This window comes from Cyprinus carpio, chromosome A24, assembly GCF_018340385.1.
Source record: "Cyprinus carpio isolate SPL01 chromosome A24, ASM1834038v1, whole genome shotgun sequence".
In the NCBI taxonomy this organism is placed as follows: Eukaryota; Metazoa; Chordata; class Actinopteri; order Cypriniformes; family Cyprinidae; genus Cyprinus; species Cyprinus carpio.
Genome location: NC_056595.1, coordinates 5,229,041 through 5,247,022, shown reverse-complemented (window position 1 = coordinate 5,247,022; position 17,982 = coordinate 5,229,041).

The following is a 17,982-nucleotide window of genomic DNA, read 5'->3' as shown; positions in this document are numbered from 1 at the left end:
TATTTTTGATGCTTCAACAAATTCTGACTGACCCACTGATGTCACATGGACTACTTTGATGATGTTTTTATTACCTTTCTGGACATGGACAGTATACCGCACATACATTTTCAATGGAGGGACAGAAAGCTCTCGGACTAAATCTAAAATATCTTAAACTGTGTTCCGAAGATGAACGGTCTTACGGGTTTGGAACGTCATGAGGGTGAGTCATTAATGGCATAATTTTAATATTTGGGTGAACTAACCCTTCAAGCGAGCGTCTACTACAGCTACGCACAAATCAGGCAACCAGCTATCCTCACTTCCTTCATTCTCTCAGTTTTCTGCACTGGGCACAAACAGTGCTACTGACACTCTTTGCTCCACTCTAACCTCTTGCTTGGACAACTTCTGCCCACTGTCATCCAGACCAGCACGCATCACCCCATCTGCCTTTAGGAAGATCAGACCCTTCCTGAGAGGAAGCCACACAACTTCTCGTCCAAGCTCTTGTTCTCTCCAGACTGGACTATTGTAATGCCATCTTGGCGGGCCTTTCTGCATGTTCTATCAAGCCTCTGCAACTGATCCAGAATGCAGCAGCGAGAGTTGTCTTCAAAAGCTCACGTTTCTCCTCTCCTCATCATGCACTGGCTACCAGTAGCCCCTCGCATCAAATTCAAGGTACTGAGGCTTGCCTACAAGACGACCACTGGCGTGGCACCAATATACCTAAACTCACTAGTTCAAACTTATGTGCCCTCCAGAAGCTTGTGTTCTGCATGTGAACGGCGCCTTGTGGCACCATCCCAAAGAGGTTTAAAATCACTCTTACTCTCATTTTGGAATATACTGATTACATATATACAGGACTATTCCAATAGCTGTGGATCATGTAAAACAGCTTAACCAGAATTTGGAACTTGATCAGAAAATGTTGTGCACGTAAACATGATTACTGTCATTCTTGGTTAAACACTGAGTTTGTGAATGTGCTGCCTGTTTGTCCAACCAATGATAGACAGTGGGAGATTCCAGTCATTATTTTCATGATTTCTTTTGACAATGCAAGTAGCACAGAAATTGCACATTTCAGCTTTAAGTCCTTAGATAAAAATGTTCAATAATTTTCTATAGCTCTTCATCATAAATCTAAGCACTGTGATGTTTTAGTGATGTCTTCAGGACTGTGGCATCCGTATCATTAAAGCCAGTGGCTGATATTGTGATGTATTGTATATATCGAGATTTCACGTTTTTGTCTGGTCTCTCTTTTACAGTCCAAGTGCCAGTGTCTTTCTGTGAGCACAGACGTAAAGTGAACTAATGAAACATCTGTGCACATGCAGCTCAGAGTTGAGGCTGGGATCATAAATCTCTTAACAGAATAGAGCCAAGCCGTCATTCTATGTATTTATCCATTTATTTTTTTAAACATATTTCATATTTTTAGAACAGCACTGATTACCCTTGTTAGTAGAGGATGGCAGTTGGTTGCTCTTTTTCTCTAGCGGTTGTGGAGGTTTATGAGGCTCAGTGTGTGAGGTTGATGACAGGGCCTGGTGGCCGGCCAAAGCATGGCTGGCTTTCGAAGTGCCATCGCCCTGACGCCTCCTGCTACCGCCACCGGCCCATATGGGCAAAGAGATTGCTCTCCACTGGCGTTCCCCCAGCCATCCATCACCTCGGTCCACGTGCCCAGCATGCCAGCCCTGGCACCACGCTGACTCCGATCCATCAGGATTTACTGTGAGTGACGGGGAAAGAGGAGACGAGCCCTCAGTTTATCATCTCACAAAAACAAACACAAAAAAGAAATACCCAGGCTGTCACGGTGAGGTGGCTCGTACTGACTGAGTCACCCTTTATATATTTTATTTGCCACTTTTGGATTTTTCAAATGTTGTGACAGGTTTTTTTGGGTGGCGTTTAATAGTAATTGGATTCAATTGCTTCGCTTCCGTCATGCTTTGAAGACCGTCACCTTCAACGATGATTAATTTAAGTCCTTTCTTCTTGGACATTTATCACTTCAGTAAACCCCTAATGTCTTTTTATTTATTTATTTATTTATTTTTTTTCGTGACTTTGCCAGGCAGGGCTGGTGGTGTTTAGGAAACTGTGATGTTCCCAAGCTGTTTCTGGCTTGTTTTCCACTGTCTACATTAATATTTGTTAAGAAGCAGATTGAGAAAACAACATATGGCATAAATATTCATATTTTCCACTCAAGGTTGTTGGTATGGTGTCCTTCAGTAGGGTCTGCAGCCTCGCTTGCCAAATTGCTTCTCAGAGCGGCAGGATTGGACCAGGCCAAAACGATAGCATGGATACAGAGAAGCACCCCCTGGCCCCCACAGCCCCTTGCCGGACCTGCGGCCCCTCTTTCTCTGATTTGAGAGAGCTGTCAGTTTAGATCGCTGGTACGCAGTGAGGCTGAAGCTTCCCCACTGACTGGAGAGGAGTCATTGGCCAGGCTTTCCTTGTCATTGGGAGTTAAAGCAGTCACTGATCCTAATGCTTACACTGTTGTTGCAGCATTCCGATTTATACTCGCTGCGCAGCTTTGGTTTTTTTCCGTCAGCTTTAATGAGGGCAGCAGGCACAGAATTATCAGCATACCAATAATGAGGGTGTCACAAGCTGCCAATTATTTCTGTTTCGGACGTTATTTCCAGAGCCCTTTTTTCACACCATCTGACCCAATGATGAGAAATGTCTTCTACTTTGTTTAGGTTATATAATTTGTATTAGATGGCAGAAGAAAGGGTCATTTCGGGTCTTAGATCCGGCCATCGTCTGATGCACTTCACATGCTGAATGCTCTCTCGGATACCATCTCACGCAATCATAGCCTCATGAGGCAATCGCGTTTGAATGGTTCACCAAATTCACTGCTCAAACAATAATGGTACCGCCATTTCATCAGGCCTCAAAAGAAAACGAGAGGCGAAAAATGGATGGCCAAAATGTGCTCAAGCCATTGCCATGTGTCGCATTAAAACAGGGGCAGTGGGAAAAGGCCCAAAAATGCCTCATTTTTCACTCTTCCAGGATGTCAGTGGTGTTTATGTGACATAAAGGTGTACGGCAGATCCAGTTGAGTGGCTACATGCACTGCATGTACTGGATTTAGTCTTAAAAAAAAAAAAAAACACACACAAAAATATAAATAAAAAAAAAAACTGGTTAAATATTAACATTTAACTAATATACACTAGCGATCAAAAGTTTTGGGTCGGTAAGATAAAAAATAAATAAATAAAAGATGTATCTTATTTGCTTAGCAAGGCTGCATTTATTTGATCAAAACTACAGTAAAAAGTAGTATTGATACATTATCATACTTTAAAATGAACATATTATTATTATTATTATTACTATTATTATTATTATTATTATTATTATTATTATATTTGTGATGGCAAAGCTGTATTTTCAGCAGTCATTACGCCAGTATTCAGTGGCACATGAACCTTCAGTCATTCTAATATGCTGATTTGCTGCTCAATAATTATCATTTTCAGTTTTGAAAACAGTTGTGCTGCTATGTATTTTTATGAAAACCACAATACATTTTTTTATTTTTTTTAAGGATTTTTTATTTATTTATTTTATTTTTTTGATGAATAGAAAAATCAAAAGAAGAACATTTATTTGAAATATAAGTCCTTTGCAAATGTATTTGCTGATGTAATTACTGAATAGTTGCTTGAGGGTACAAAACGAATAGTGCAACATATCATGAGTTTCACTGAATCTGAAATAGCTTCCTGTCTGGTAGACACACTGATGAGAAGCATGCACTTTTCTTTTCCCGTCAGTATGTGAAATACTGAAGGGAAAGGAAAAGTGCATTCTCCTCATCAGTATGTCTACCAGATATGAAGCTATTTCGATTACTTTTTACTTCAGAAGCTTTTTACAGCACTGAGTAATGACTACGTTTACCCAGAGCACAAAAATGAGAAAAATAAGTCCTTCTCTTCTAGAACAGAAAAGAAGAGACTATTTTCGTAGCAGCATCATGAGTGCATTTATGGGCACTCAAGCCTCAAGTTGAGTAAATTTACACGTTTACCCATCTCATGGCTGTTGTGTTGCTTTTATTTTTCTTCACAAAAAATGATCTTGCAGTATTCATACTTGGTGCATGGTGTAATCATTATAGGAATATGTTGAATATCTGACTTGTGGACTGAAAAGTCACTGCTAAAGATTAAATGTCAAGTACATTTATTTAAACATCTTATACATGTGTATTACTATTGTATTACTATTAATATGTATTAGTAAATAGACTGAAACATTAATAGTATAAATGGTATTCATTAATTTTGTGTAATTCTGTATTAATGTTGTAAGTTATGCATTACAGCTTAGTGTACCACAAAAATATCTGGTGGTTTCTATTGTTGTACAATTAGTGGTGACAGTAAATTGATTACAATAAAAATACATATAAACATAAGGCATTACATTATTTCCTGATGAAAGTAATCCCAGAATGCACTTGGATACAATAAATAAATAATAAATAATAAAAAAATCAATCCAAGATGATGAACAAACCGGGAAATGTTTGGGTTAAAAATGTAATTCACTGTATTCTAAACAAAATTGATACAAAACAGTTCAATCTAATTAAAAATTGACTATTTGTGTGTATGACATGTATTTTCATGGAGTATCAGACTGTCAGCTTAGCAACATGCTGATATCAGATTCTGTTGAAATCAGTTTTCAAACTACATATGTAGCTTGAAACATATTTATAAAATTACATTTGAATATAGCATGAAACTGTAAAAATCATATCTTGTATTTGTGTGTGTGCACTTGTACTGCTATCTTTGTGAGCGCCAGTTTGAGTTTAAGACCATCAGAGTGAGGACAGTCTTGTAAAGTGAGGACATTTTGGCTGGTCCTCACTTTCTGAGACCCCTTCAAAGGCCTGTTTGATGGTCAAGACTTGATTTTAGGGGTCAGGTTATAATTGGGTAAAGGGTAGATTTAGGGTAAGGGTTTGGGTGAGGCACTTAGTTCTGTTGGTTAGGTTTAGGGTATGTCCTCACAAAGACTTTACAGAGTTGTGTGTGTGTGTGTTTCTTGGTTTTCACACTTTGCTAATTATAATCTGATTCCAATCAGATATGCAAAATTAGACTTGGACTGACAGTCTGAAAAAGGCTAGTTTTATGCAACATGGAAAGACTAAATAACTGTATTTAGTTCTGTTATGTTGCAAGAAAATAACTCTCATTAAAAAATAATATTGTGAGCAGCTCAAGTTACTTTTGTGCAGTCGGTAAAGTAAGCTGTCTCAGTTGTGTCTGACTCCAACAAGGGATAGAAAATACATTTTAAAGCAATGCGTTATCCCGAAATTCCCTGTAGACTTCCGAACAATGTGTCAAAGTTTATTAGAGCAGACACAGACAACACCGAAGTCAGAGAGAGGGCTTTTTAAGGTTAGAGGTCAGTTGGAGGTGTCAGGCTTTTGTTGCTCGCTGCCTCTCTGTCTATCTCTCACTTGTTCTTTTATTTTTTAAATAAAAATTCATTAAACGGGTCTCCTAGAACCTCCTGACAGGTAATTCCTCTGTCTCTTCCTTCCTTTTTGTGATCAGAAGAACCCCGGTGATTCCTAGCATGGGTCCCAACACTATGGGGGCCTTTCTCTCAGAACCTACCCCTTCAGCTCAATTCCTCCCCGCATTTCCGAGAGCTTTTCATTCGTATCCCCTGGAAACCGCTCTGCATTCTTTAAACTCCCCTTAAAAAAAAAAAAAAAAAAAAAAAAAAAAGGAGGAAAAAAAGGGAAAGGGTAGTGAGAGCCAGTAGGGGGAGAGACCTAACATGTTTGGTTATGCCCTTTGATCATTCGTTTATCTCTAAAACAGATGGTTGAACACTGTGCTGTTTATGTCAACATGCACTTATTTGAAAGAGCAATTCACTGTCGGATGATTCCTTTCTTGAAACCAATGAATTGCAAATCATTAGAAATAAAATAGCAGCCGCATGTATAGGTAACAAAGCCTTTGCCTTCCAGAGAACTCAAGGGCGGGAATCTAAAGCCTCTTTTCATAATACCCATGTCTGCAACCTGCTTCTTTACATAATGTTTCTGTAACGTTACTCACACATCACAAGAATACAGTGCAGATAATCTACTAATCTGATTATTGTTCAATTATGAAGGCTCACTGGTCTATAAATCCCCACAGACGTAGCGTTCATGTGTACAGTCATTAAAATATTATCTAATTTTGATAGTGGCTGGCAGTGGGTGAATGGCAGTGGATTGGGTATTGCATATGAGCTGGGGCATGTAATTTTACTTTAATAAAACTGTGTCTTGAGAGGTACAGTAGATGATGGGGTGGAGGCCAGTTTTAGAGGGCTCATATAATCTTTTGATCCATATTTATTTAATAAGACTGGAATACTTGGTAAGAAATTGCCATCAAAAGGTTGTCAGGGGCCATCAAAGTGAAGGGAGGAAATTGTTTGATGTTGTGTGAAGTGGTCATTAAATTTTTACTGCTTTTATTAGCCTGTATTTTTACACGACCACTGGTCTTGTGGAAGGAGTTATGCCGCTAATTGTCCATCAAAGCTTTCCAATGAAAAGACAGTTACAGATAATTTCATAATAAGGCTGTGCAATTAATACTCAATAAGCTCCAAAATATTGTTTTTTGGACATATTTGCCAGTTGATTGGTTACTTTATTAAAACTGCAACATGGTACATGGTTTAAAATAATTTTAATAACAGTTATTTTAATAACAGTAGGTCTAACCCTAATGCAGTGACATTAGTGATTTAAATATTTTACATCTATATTTGTTACAACTAACAAAGTAAACATCTGTGACTTTCACATCTTCGAATTTACTTAAATATTTTTGCAGTGATGCCATCGAAGAACCATTTTCATTTCCCCAAAGAACATGTAAGTGTTTTTTTTTTTTTTTTCTCAAAAGAACCATATTTTCTTAGTGTCAAAGAACATTTTAATAATCTAAAGAACCTTTTCCACTTGAAAGAACCTTGAATGGTTCCATGGATGCTAAAGTTTCTTCATGGAACCATCAATGCCAATAAAGAATCTTTATTTTTAAGAGTGTTTAGTCAATTAAATTATAACACTGAATTGTCTAATACATCCCAAGTTACAATACAACAAGTAGTCACAAAGGTTAAAATGGCAATGATCTCCCTCATATTGTTTTTAGTGTGACAGTAGTTTCTAAAGTGTTTTTACCTCATGATTGACGAATTAGCCCTGTCATGGACATACTCGATAACTGATGCTCAGTTGCTATGGTAGAGGAGCAGGCAATTTAAACATCATCACATCCACCGGAGGTGCGCTCTGTTCAGTAAGTGGCTTTGCTAAAGCTGACGCCTGCCAACACCATCAACGCCGGTGACTCTTTATCGCTGACAAGGGGTCTTAGAGATGAAAGTTGCATGAAAAGGAGTGACAGATGGAAGAAGAATTACGGCGGGATAGATTCCTTCAAATGAGTTTTTAAAATGTTGCTTACACAAGAACATGTCGGAATATTACCTAATCAAACAAAAATCCTCAGAAGCTGACACTTTCACACTGAAGGGCTGACGAGACTTCCTTCCCCTCGTTCAGGACCCTAGGGAGCACCCAAGAGAGAACTAGACGGAGATCTGTATTGCCTAACTCCGAGATGTGTTAGGTCCTCCTGACAGACATTGAGAAATTCATGTGACTTATTTAACAAGATCGCAGGCACACTTTTACAGCGATGTTCTACCCTCAATTAACAGAGTAAGGCGAAAGCTGTGTGTTTTGCATTTTGTAACAATGCGAGTGTTAAACTGAAGGTGATTTTAATAGGATTTGCTGCAGTTGGGAACAGAGATTAGCAGCTTTAAAGTGACAAGGGCTCCGGCGAACCACAAGAAAGCATAATCTGCACTGCATTAATAGAAGACGCTTGCAAAAATATATGATTGTAGCATGTTTGTACAAAAGTGCACTGATGTTTGTTTTAGCCTAAGCTTTTGTTATTACTCCGTACCTCAGGAAAGGTCATATTTGATCAAGGAGGCACTCCTGACTAGATTTGGATTGTTGACAGGCTTCTTTCTATTTTATGTAGGATTTGAAATAGACAATAGCACAGAGAGTTGAGAGGAGTCTTGGCTCTTGAACGATGTGATCTGCATTGAGCTCCACTTCAGGTTGCCCTTTTTGGCTGCTGAGATGTTGAAGTACTCTTTAAGTAAGACTCTTAAGGAACAGACGAACGTGGGTGTAAATGGAGACCTTGCTTTCTGTTCACCTGAAAATCAAAGAACAAAATGGCATGCTAATGCTACCGCCACAAGATTTGTGATGGTTGATTGGAGCTTCAACTATTTTTGTGACTGAAATCTTATGTCGAACCCAGCAAAAATAATTCTGTATGTCACTGACAGAAAATAATCAACTCGTCAGTTGTGATTTATTAGAAGGTTCTCATTCAAAGCTTCACATTCATTGACGGAGCCAGACAAACAAACAATCCGAAGGCTTGATTAAAAGATGCAAATGATATTGTACATTTTTTCCGCAAGCCAAATCCGGATGGGGTCTTCTTACGGCTGTTAAATATATAATTCCTTCTGTAATCAAATTTCCAGTTGTCATATAATGACAGGTAATCAAGTGTATCCTTTTACATTTTAGATGGTTAGACAGACTTCTCTAACTACATTAAACCCTGCATAAAAAATGCATGATATTAATGTTTCTATTAAAAAAATCTCTGCCCTTTCACAAATGATCGAGGACACCCACTGTTTATTTGTTTTTGGTGAGCTATAGATTGTTGCCTGGAGCGTTAAATAATTATGATTAGGGAGGGGTGGGGTGTGGGGGGGGTGCAAAAGTAATAGCATCAAGATCAGATAAATTAATTTGTAATGAAATGCACTCATTTTGCATGACAGCTGGCGAGACCTATTCAGAGGCCATTGAGATGGAAGCAGGCCTTGTGACAGCAGACAAAGAGGACTATCATCCGCAGCGTATGTGCCCCACTCTCACGAGACACCGGAGTGTGCAACTGACACGTCAACAAAAAGCTTGGAGAAGCGCATTGCTTGGATCAATTGCTGATGACCACAAAGCCGAGGACATGTGCTCAACTTTGAAATGGCCCTCTTGTAGTCCAATAGGACAAGAGTACTTAAACAATGGTGGAGGTAATGGCCTTTTAGAGACATATCACATGTTGCTGAGTTACTAACAGAGGAAGATGTTTCAGTAGCGGTGGTTTGTACACTTTATCATGTTACTTAGATTAAACGTCTTTGATAATGTAAAGAAGTGTTTTTTGCTAAGGCAAGCATTACTCTTGTTTTTCATACTTAGGGTTGGTGATTGAAAGTCTTAAACTTCTGTAAATCACTCGCTCTGCATCTTTATATCAAATCATGAGATGAGATGTGGTACTATTTAAGTGAATTAACTGTCTGGTGAGCAATAAGAAAAGTGAAACAATCCCATCGACTCAGGGCAAGAAGTTAACACCAGTCAAATGCAGGTATTTCTTTGAAGTAGCAGGTAATTTTGGTAACCTAAGTGCATGTCACCATTTGATAAGAAATAAATAAGAAATACAAAATGAGTCATAATATAATCTATCATTGTGGTGGGTGGACAAACAAGTATAGATTAACACTGAAGGTTGCACGCATATTGTAGCCTGTTTCGTAAAGTAAATTTAAAATTGTAGGATTTTTGGCTAATTGGACAACATTGTATTGTAGATTTAATATTTATATCTAAATGGATTGAGTGATATTAAATATGTTCAAATACATTTATACACAGTACAATATTTTATCAAATGGACACCTATATATTACATTATATTAGTGTATTATTTAATATAAAATTACTTTCATAATGACATGTAAGTAAATATATTGTTGCATATATTTCACTATATGAAAAGTGGCAATTCCTTGTGTATTATTCAAAATATTACATTTATTAACACAGTATATTATTCCATACGTTTTTAATATACATGAAATAGTTTTATTTTTGATTGATATTATGTAAAGAAACAGGCTTCCAATTTATAATCAAAGCCATATTTAGAAATTAAAGAATGGTCTCCTTTGATTTGGGCTAATAGGCAATTCCCCAGAATACCCTAGCAACTTTGTAGAAACATCCTGGCAACCATCCGCAAAACGCATGGGTTTTCCATTGACATGGACTAAGTAATTAGATTGGCACATTCAAACCTATACCACTGGATTCTCCATGTTCCCTGAACACCTTCCACCTCCTTTCAGCTCTGTCTACCTTTATTAATATTGGCAGTTAGTTTTTTTTTTTTTTTTTCACTACCAAGCCTCCTTGTGTACTTTTGCATTGAGTTTCAGAGTTTCCTTTCAAGACACATTTGTTGTGCCATGTATCCTGAACAGTTACTCTACTTTAACAAAAGACAAAAGAAAAACAAAAGGTTGGTTTTCTGATTGAATCACTACTATCTTTGTCCTGTTGTGCCTCATCCTTATTCTGTCAGCATCGAAGGCCTTCCTGTGCCCTGCCCGCTTTCCAAATAGAGTAGATGCATCACCATTTAGCCACTTTGACGAGGTGGCCCTTCCTGGCCCATGCCCAGGAGAAAGGCCTTTCTCCTCAGTTCAGCATCAAACCGTAACCTTTCTCAAGTTTAATTACCTTAAGTAAGTTCAGAGTGGGCTGCTGTGCTGTCTCCCCGACTCATCCTTCCGCTAGTGCTGATGTGAAGCCCACATGTGTGCTGAGTCTCCCGCTGTCTGCTGCCACACGCTGCACGCTATGGAGCACTGATGACCCGAGCCCTCACTCCCTCAGACTCTCATACACACACATACACATACCCATGATAGCACACTCAATCAAAAGTAAATAAATTAATTAAATTAAAAATTAAAAATATGAACATTTGATTTACTTTTTATTTATTTATTTATTGCTGTGCTCAAGAGACAACATTCAACTTGTGTGTGATACATTGATTCTTGAAATTGTAGTTAACATAAAATTAATGTAAGATATATATATGTATATATATATATATATATATATATATATATATATATATATATATATATATTATTTTTTTTTTTTTTTTTTTAATGAAAATATGCCTCTACATTGTAATGATGCTATATTTCATCAGACCATTATCAGAGGTCTCACTGAAGTGATATATAGGCTATATATGTATGTGTGTGTGTAAGAGTGTAGTGAATTTTATAGGAATATTTAATACAAACAGATTACATATTATAGAATAACAAGCCATGCAACTTACAACAGCATAGTTTTAATCATGTTCAGAGGTTGCCAATTATTTTGAATGACTCTATATAAGCACAGTCTATCTCTGAACCATCCAATTACATTGATACTTATTTGTGTTGGGCAACTTCTTAATCTGACTTTCATTTTAATAGATCCTCCTCCAACTGTCTTTTTCTGACAATGAATTAAATTTTTCTCAGACTAACCAAAACTAAAATAGAGTAACGGTGGTAACTGCATGTACTGCCAATCACCCGCAATCAGCCTTTTTTTTTTCTGCTGCTCTCATTTCTTCATCGCTTGATGTGTGGAGATTAGGACCCTCTCCACAGGGAGCCGTGCGGCACTCAGGAGAAACGAGGCTCGGCTAGGAAGTTTTACCTCTCCTGTTTGGAAACTTCTCCATTTGGGTTCCCTCAGCTTTCCCAGCATCCTCTTAAACACAGCTGAGTGGAGTCAATGCTCTGCTGGTACACCAATACAGCTGTGGGATGTACTTTATGATGTTATAATCAGCCAAATGTAACACGTAAAGGTGAGAAGTTTATATCAGTGTGAAAAGTTTCAATAATGTTGGGCTTCAACCGTAAACACCTCTTCATCCCCATCTAGACATTTCATTTATCTGACATTTCCCTTTCATATTTAGCAGTCTTATAGCTCTGCATATTGATAGAATGGCTGAAGGCAGCTTGATAAACTGTATACTGTCTAGCCCAAGTAAATAAAGTTAGATCTGCCATCAGGATGTTATATCAGAATGAGCCAGTCATGTTTCATGTTCTTCATTTTTAACATTTTTGACTGCACCCAAATTTATGGAGGTTTATTGATGATTTAAACAATGCTGTAATCAAATCCAAATCCATTAACATGTTCTTAAGAGAAAATGAGCTAATCTCCCAATTCAGATAAAGAAACTGTGACAGTACGCAGATTACTTTACCAGCTGCCATTATACGACATATAGTTTAATGGATCTAATTCACCATTAGCACGATATTTTGTTCAACGAGTGTGACAAAAAAGGACCTTTCAGCATCATTTCCTTTTGCATACCAAAAGTCATTCAAATAAGGGACCTTTAACCAGGAGCAACGTGCTATTCATGCTATTTTAATTACAATGTTAAACCATTATTTGTTTCAACACCTGGTTAAACCATTCAGGCTTGTTTAAATCCCCCTTTTTATCCCAGGTGTGTTGGAAATGCTCAAAGGGGTGAATAGGTCTGCCACAACAGGGACATAATCAAGTCGGCTGAGCTGGCTGCTGAATGAGCTTCTGGGACGAGTTCAGATGCTACACACTCTAGTTCTCAGAGAAAGAGTACAAGGTGGATTATGCTTGAAAAGAGGATTTACTCAAGGATGTACCCTCAACGTTTCTTTTTCATTCTTTTTTTTTTTTTCGTCGTTCTCCTTTTCGTAGTGGTGAACATCATGAATAGCACCTTTTCTGCTTTGGAGCAGTATTAGGAAACTCAATTGCTAGCTTAAAAGCTATTGCCTTTGTTGTGCATTTCTCTGCATACATTTGTGTTGCAGTTTGGCTGATTGAAACCAAGAGGCCATGCTGTTTCGACACTGTGGATGGCCCTGCTTTTAGAAAACCTCTTCAAATAGGGGTTTCGCATCTTCTAAGCTTCTTTTCATTTCCGTACTATCAGCTTCTTTGAAGTTGGGTTTGTACTTTGCCGATACAGCTTTGTCTCGTATTATGTTATTAGCAGGACTATAGCCGAGAACTTGACCCCCGTGGAGTTGTAGTCGGGGAAGGACCAAGCCTACCTGGCTTAGGTGCTTGTTTTTAGGAGGTTCTCGTCTTAATTAGAGACGAGAAAAAGGACAAAGTCATGTTATTCAAAACAGAAACACGCCGAGAAAACACATTAGCGGCCTTGACGTATCTATTCACACTAAGCTTTGATTGCTAAGTCAGGAGCCTTTTGTACGCCTCACAAGCCTCTTCTTTTACAACATAGACAAGACCTACACACAGTTCCTCTTAACGAATTAATGTCTGCTAATATCCTTCAACAGCCTCGTAAATGGATTAAGCTCTTCTTTACACTTTTTGAGCTAAAATTTAATTAAGATTTAGATTGGGTTTTAGTATGTCTGGGCAGATCCAAGCTGCATTCATGATGGTCTTCAATTTAGGACCAAAATAAGTTAAGCTGCTTCTGCAATAATTACCCCATCTACTTTTAAATGATTCCTAATTATGCTTCATCCCCATGTAATTTAATAAGCATCTTCAGGCAGCGTGTGCTAGAAAAGTCTATTTACATTTTAAAGGTCAGATGTTGTTTATTTTTGCTTTGAATAAGAGTTGTGATGTTGCACTAATACCCAGTACTAATAACGCGCCAAAGCTAGCACAACAATTTAGTAATTATGAAGAAAAACAGACCTATCGAAGCCAAACTACATCGTTTTGACAGCAATTCTATTTGTTGAACATATGGTAGTATGTACATGCAATGTGGTATCTAACAAAAATGGTACACACTCTTCCTCTTCGACCTGTTAGAACTGACCAAGTTGTACTTATGTTAAAGGAAAGGTGAACATAACTTAATTTACAGACTTATGAAGCCAACCAGGATATTGACCACTGCCAGCAGGAACGAGACATCCTCATCCTTCAAAGATAGCAGCAGAATAAACAAATGATCCCCCCCACCCCCCACTCGACCTCCCAGTCTATAACACGGTTTTAGAACAAATAATGTTTCTGGAAGATTTATGAGGTGGTGAAATTGTTGCAGCCTTCTTCTCTTCTTCTTCATTTAATTACTGCCTCTGAGAGCTAGTCTCCAAGAAGCTGACAAGACAATTGGAGGTGTCATCATAATTATTTTAGAGGACACATCACAGAGCGTTTCATGCACTTGGATTTCCTACGCAGCTCTTGAACCAGTGGTACATAGTAAATGGGTTAAATCAGCGGGATTGATACAATATTTCCCTCACCTGGTGATGTAATTCAACCTGCCATCTTTAAAGTAAATCACAGATCTGCAGGGTTGCATTTCGATTAAATATAGTACCACGCAATGAAATATAAATCAAATAAGGAGGGAAGAACTGAACGTGTTGGTGCAAGAACACTGGTGAACCAGTCCCTGTAAAGGTCACATAGCACTCTGTCATCTGTAGCTAGTGTGGTTTCCCACTTTTCAAAACCTACCGACCACTGTTGTTGAAAGCCGGCCAAGATACACAACGCAGTGTGCAATGGAGAAAGCAATCCCTCTATCTACTCCAGAGATCAAGGGGGGAGAGTTCCTGATGATCCGTTCCACACCAAATGGGCCAAAGTAAACTGAGATTTAAAGACTATCAAACCAAAAGCTGGAAGAAAGGATGAAATGAAGTGGTTTCAATGTAGAGGCCTGCCCACAGCATGCCCGGTCCTCCCTGCTCTGGAAATAAGCTTTGCAAAATGCATTCTGGGAAAATTGCCCACCGCTGCCGCCATGCTCTCTATTTACCGGGCCCTGGCCACATTGAGGAACCCCTGCTGATGGCACTTTCCCAAATCTGTCCTGATGCTTCTGGTCTGTCGCTGCATGCCCCAGGGCCGATGCTGCCTGGACTCGCAGTGATCCCTCATTTGGGCTCAAAGCCAACTGAACCATGAAGACCTCTCGCCCCGACACTATCACACTGGCTAAAGCAGAACTCAGATTGACAGATCGCAGACCATGGATGCCCTGGCCACCAGTCAGCCAGGATCAGTCTCTACTGGTTGTAACACACTGCTGGCATGAATAAGGCGAGTCCTAAATTGTTGTGTTTTGGCAGCGTGAGCCAAAACAGGAGGACAATATCTGATCAGTCTTTATCTCGGTCTTTTAATCCCGGCGGACTTCAGTTGGCCTGGAGTGTTAAAGATTAGCCTTGATCATGGGGAAAGTTATTTATTTCCAAGAGGGTGAATTTATTGAGTATTTTAAGGGTTTATAAAATCAACAACAGCCAATAAAATGTATTACTTGTTGGTCACGCAAGTGGTTTGGCACCTACCGCAGTTATATACTGCTTCAGGTAATAATTAGTAAGGATGACTTTATTGACCTATTTTGCAATGGAAACTGTTTAGCACATCATGTAAATGAGATTTATGGCAACCACTGTCATTTGCCACGCCATACAAGCATTGTTTCTTATAATGAGGAAGTTGATTTTTATCCTCTATTGGAGCTTTGGGAGCAAAGGGAGAGAGTGACAGAGAAAGGGGTCCCATTAAAGTACACTGGGGAGTCCCAAGTGTCACCCATGAAATCAAGATGTTAGGGTGTGAAAAAAAGGGGAGGAACCGAAAGTAATTGTCATTATTGTTAAGTTCTCATCATCCGCCCTGCAACTTGATGCTGCTTTTTGACTTTTAGTGACAAACGGGCAACCACCATACATATGGGCCTCCCTTCAAATGTTCTGAAACTGCTGGGCGTTACTGAATTTGACATTGATTTGGGGTTTAGTCCAAGACACTGTCATTGGTCTAAGACGATTTCAATCAAAGGTAAAACAATGAATGGCTCCTTACTACGGTTAGATCCATATAATTTTGTTTTTTGATTTCCATTTTTATAACAACAGTAGAAATTAAAAATAGGGTTACACTTTATTTTGATAGTTCACTTTACCATAAAGTCAACTAAAACTACAGACAGTCTACTAATACTAATGACTGGTAGTTAAAGGGGGTCATATGATGCTTTTTTTTAAAGATCATTATTTTGTGTATTTGGTCTAACAGAATATGTTGACATGCTTTAATGTTCAAAAAACACATTCTTTTTCAAATACTGTACATTATTGTAGGTCCTCTATAGCCCGGCTCTCTCAAATGCGTAGTTTTCTACAAAGTCCCTCCTTCTGACAAGCACAGTCTGCTTTGATTGGCCAACTGACCCAGTGCATTGTGAAGCACTCATCGGAAATGTAACGCCCCCTTCCATAATCGTGAGCTTCAACTTTCAAAATAAATGTAAAGACAGTTAATGATGTCCTTAGCTTTACCATCAGTTCAAGCCTGAAAAGGGAACAGAGTCACGTGACGGACACAGTGATGAAGCTCGTATGTGTTTGCAGTACACAAGCCATGGATGGTTAAGATGGCTGACTCCACTGTGTGACCCTCTCTCTCTCTCTCTCTCTCTCTCTCTCTCTCTCTCTTAAGGCCAATTTATACTTCTGCGTCGAGTGTACGCCGTAGTGTACATCGTAGGCTACGCACGTAGGCGACGCCGTCGTGAGCATTTATACTTCTGCGTATGTCTGTTTTGCTCTGCAGTTACACCGCCGAAACGCTAGTTGACGCGAGCGGTGTAACTGCTGAACAATGGCGACTGAAAGAGAGCGGATCATGTTGGAGCTGGAGCTTATCGAGGTCCAAAAACTGTTAATTTTAGTTAATCGCTCGGTCACTTGGTCCATTTCCATGTTGGCTCTTCACTGAATTTCGGAATTTAAAAATGGCGGGCGGTCCAGAGTGCAGAAGATCATTCCGGAAATGCGTAGGAGGAAACGTGATACTACCAAGCCGACCAATCACAGATCTTGCAGTCCGCGTCGTCGCGACACGTAGTTAAATTTTTGAGGAGGTGCGCTTCTGTGTCAGCTGCACCACAAGGATACGCTTTTTACGTGTATTTACTTTACATGTGCGCACACACACACACACACGACGCGCAAAACTCCGCATTTGAACAGTCAATCACAAATACTTAAACTAATAACAAAAAACACTTACAATCGCTGATTCAGAAGCGCTAGATTGTCGTAGCAAAGTCAAAATTACCTCCTCTCCTAGGTTCACAAAATGGTCGTCCACGGTGCGTTGCTGTTCTGTTGTAAGTAATCTTAAAGATTTCTAAATGCATCTACTTTTGGAAGGCCAAATAAAGTGCTTTTGCTTCCGCCTAGAAACACACAGCACCTTCCTGACATGGCTGCTTCAACACTAACTGCGGTTACTTAAACCATGCCTTCATTCTTTGCATGAACATTTGGGCTGCATTACGCAGATATTTCCACATAATGACGTAGAGATGTGGGGGCGTGTTTGAATGAGCCGTTTTATGGGGGCGAATCTTAACTTTGATAAAGAATATCTCTTTGGATTTGAGACTTTAGTCTTTGCAACTTTACAGATCTTCTTCATGCACAAAGAGCTTGTAACACTCCAAAGAGAAATGAAAATTTTTAATTGCATCATATGACCCCTTTACCATGTTGTTGCAAAGTTACTTATTGTTAGTAGAATGTATAAAGCGTTACCAAATATAGTAGCCACACATTTAGAAACTATAGTAAACATTAAAACAGTCACTTTAGTATCTTGTTACTCCTAGATAGCCTAGATAGCAATAAGTTTAAATAGAGGTCAGATTGGGATTTTTCTTCTAACAAGTCTAGTATTTTGGGATTTTTCTCTTTAGAATAAGACCCCAGTAATCTAGCATGTTTCATCTAGAGTTATATAAGAGATCTCAGTGTCTCAAACCATGATCAGATTTGCCAATATACCAAAGTTTGCAATAAAAGGTAAAAGATCTTAAACATTTGAAGAATATTATTTGAGCTGCAACCCAGTCTATAATCCTAACAACTGTGTGAGAAACATATGTGAAAAAGTTAATG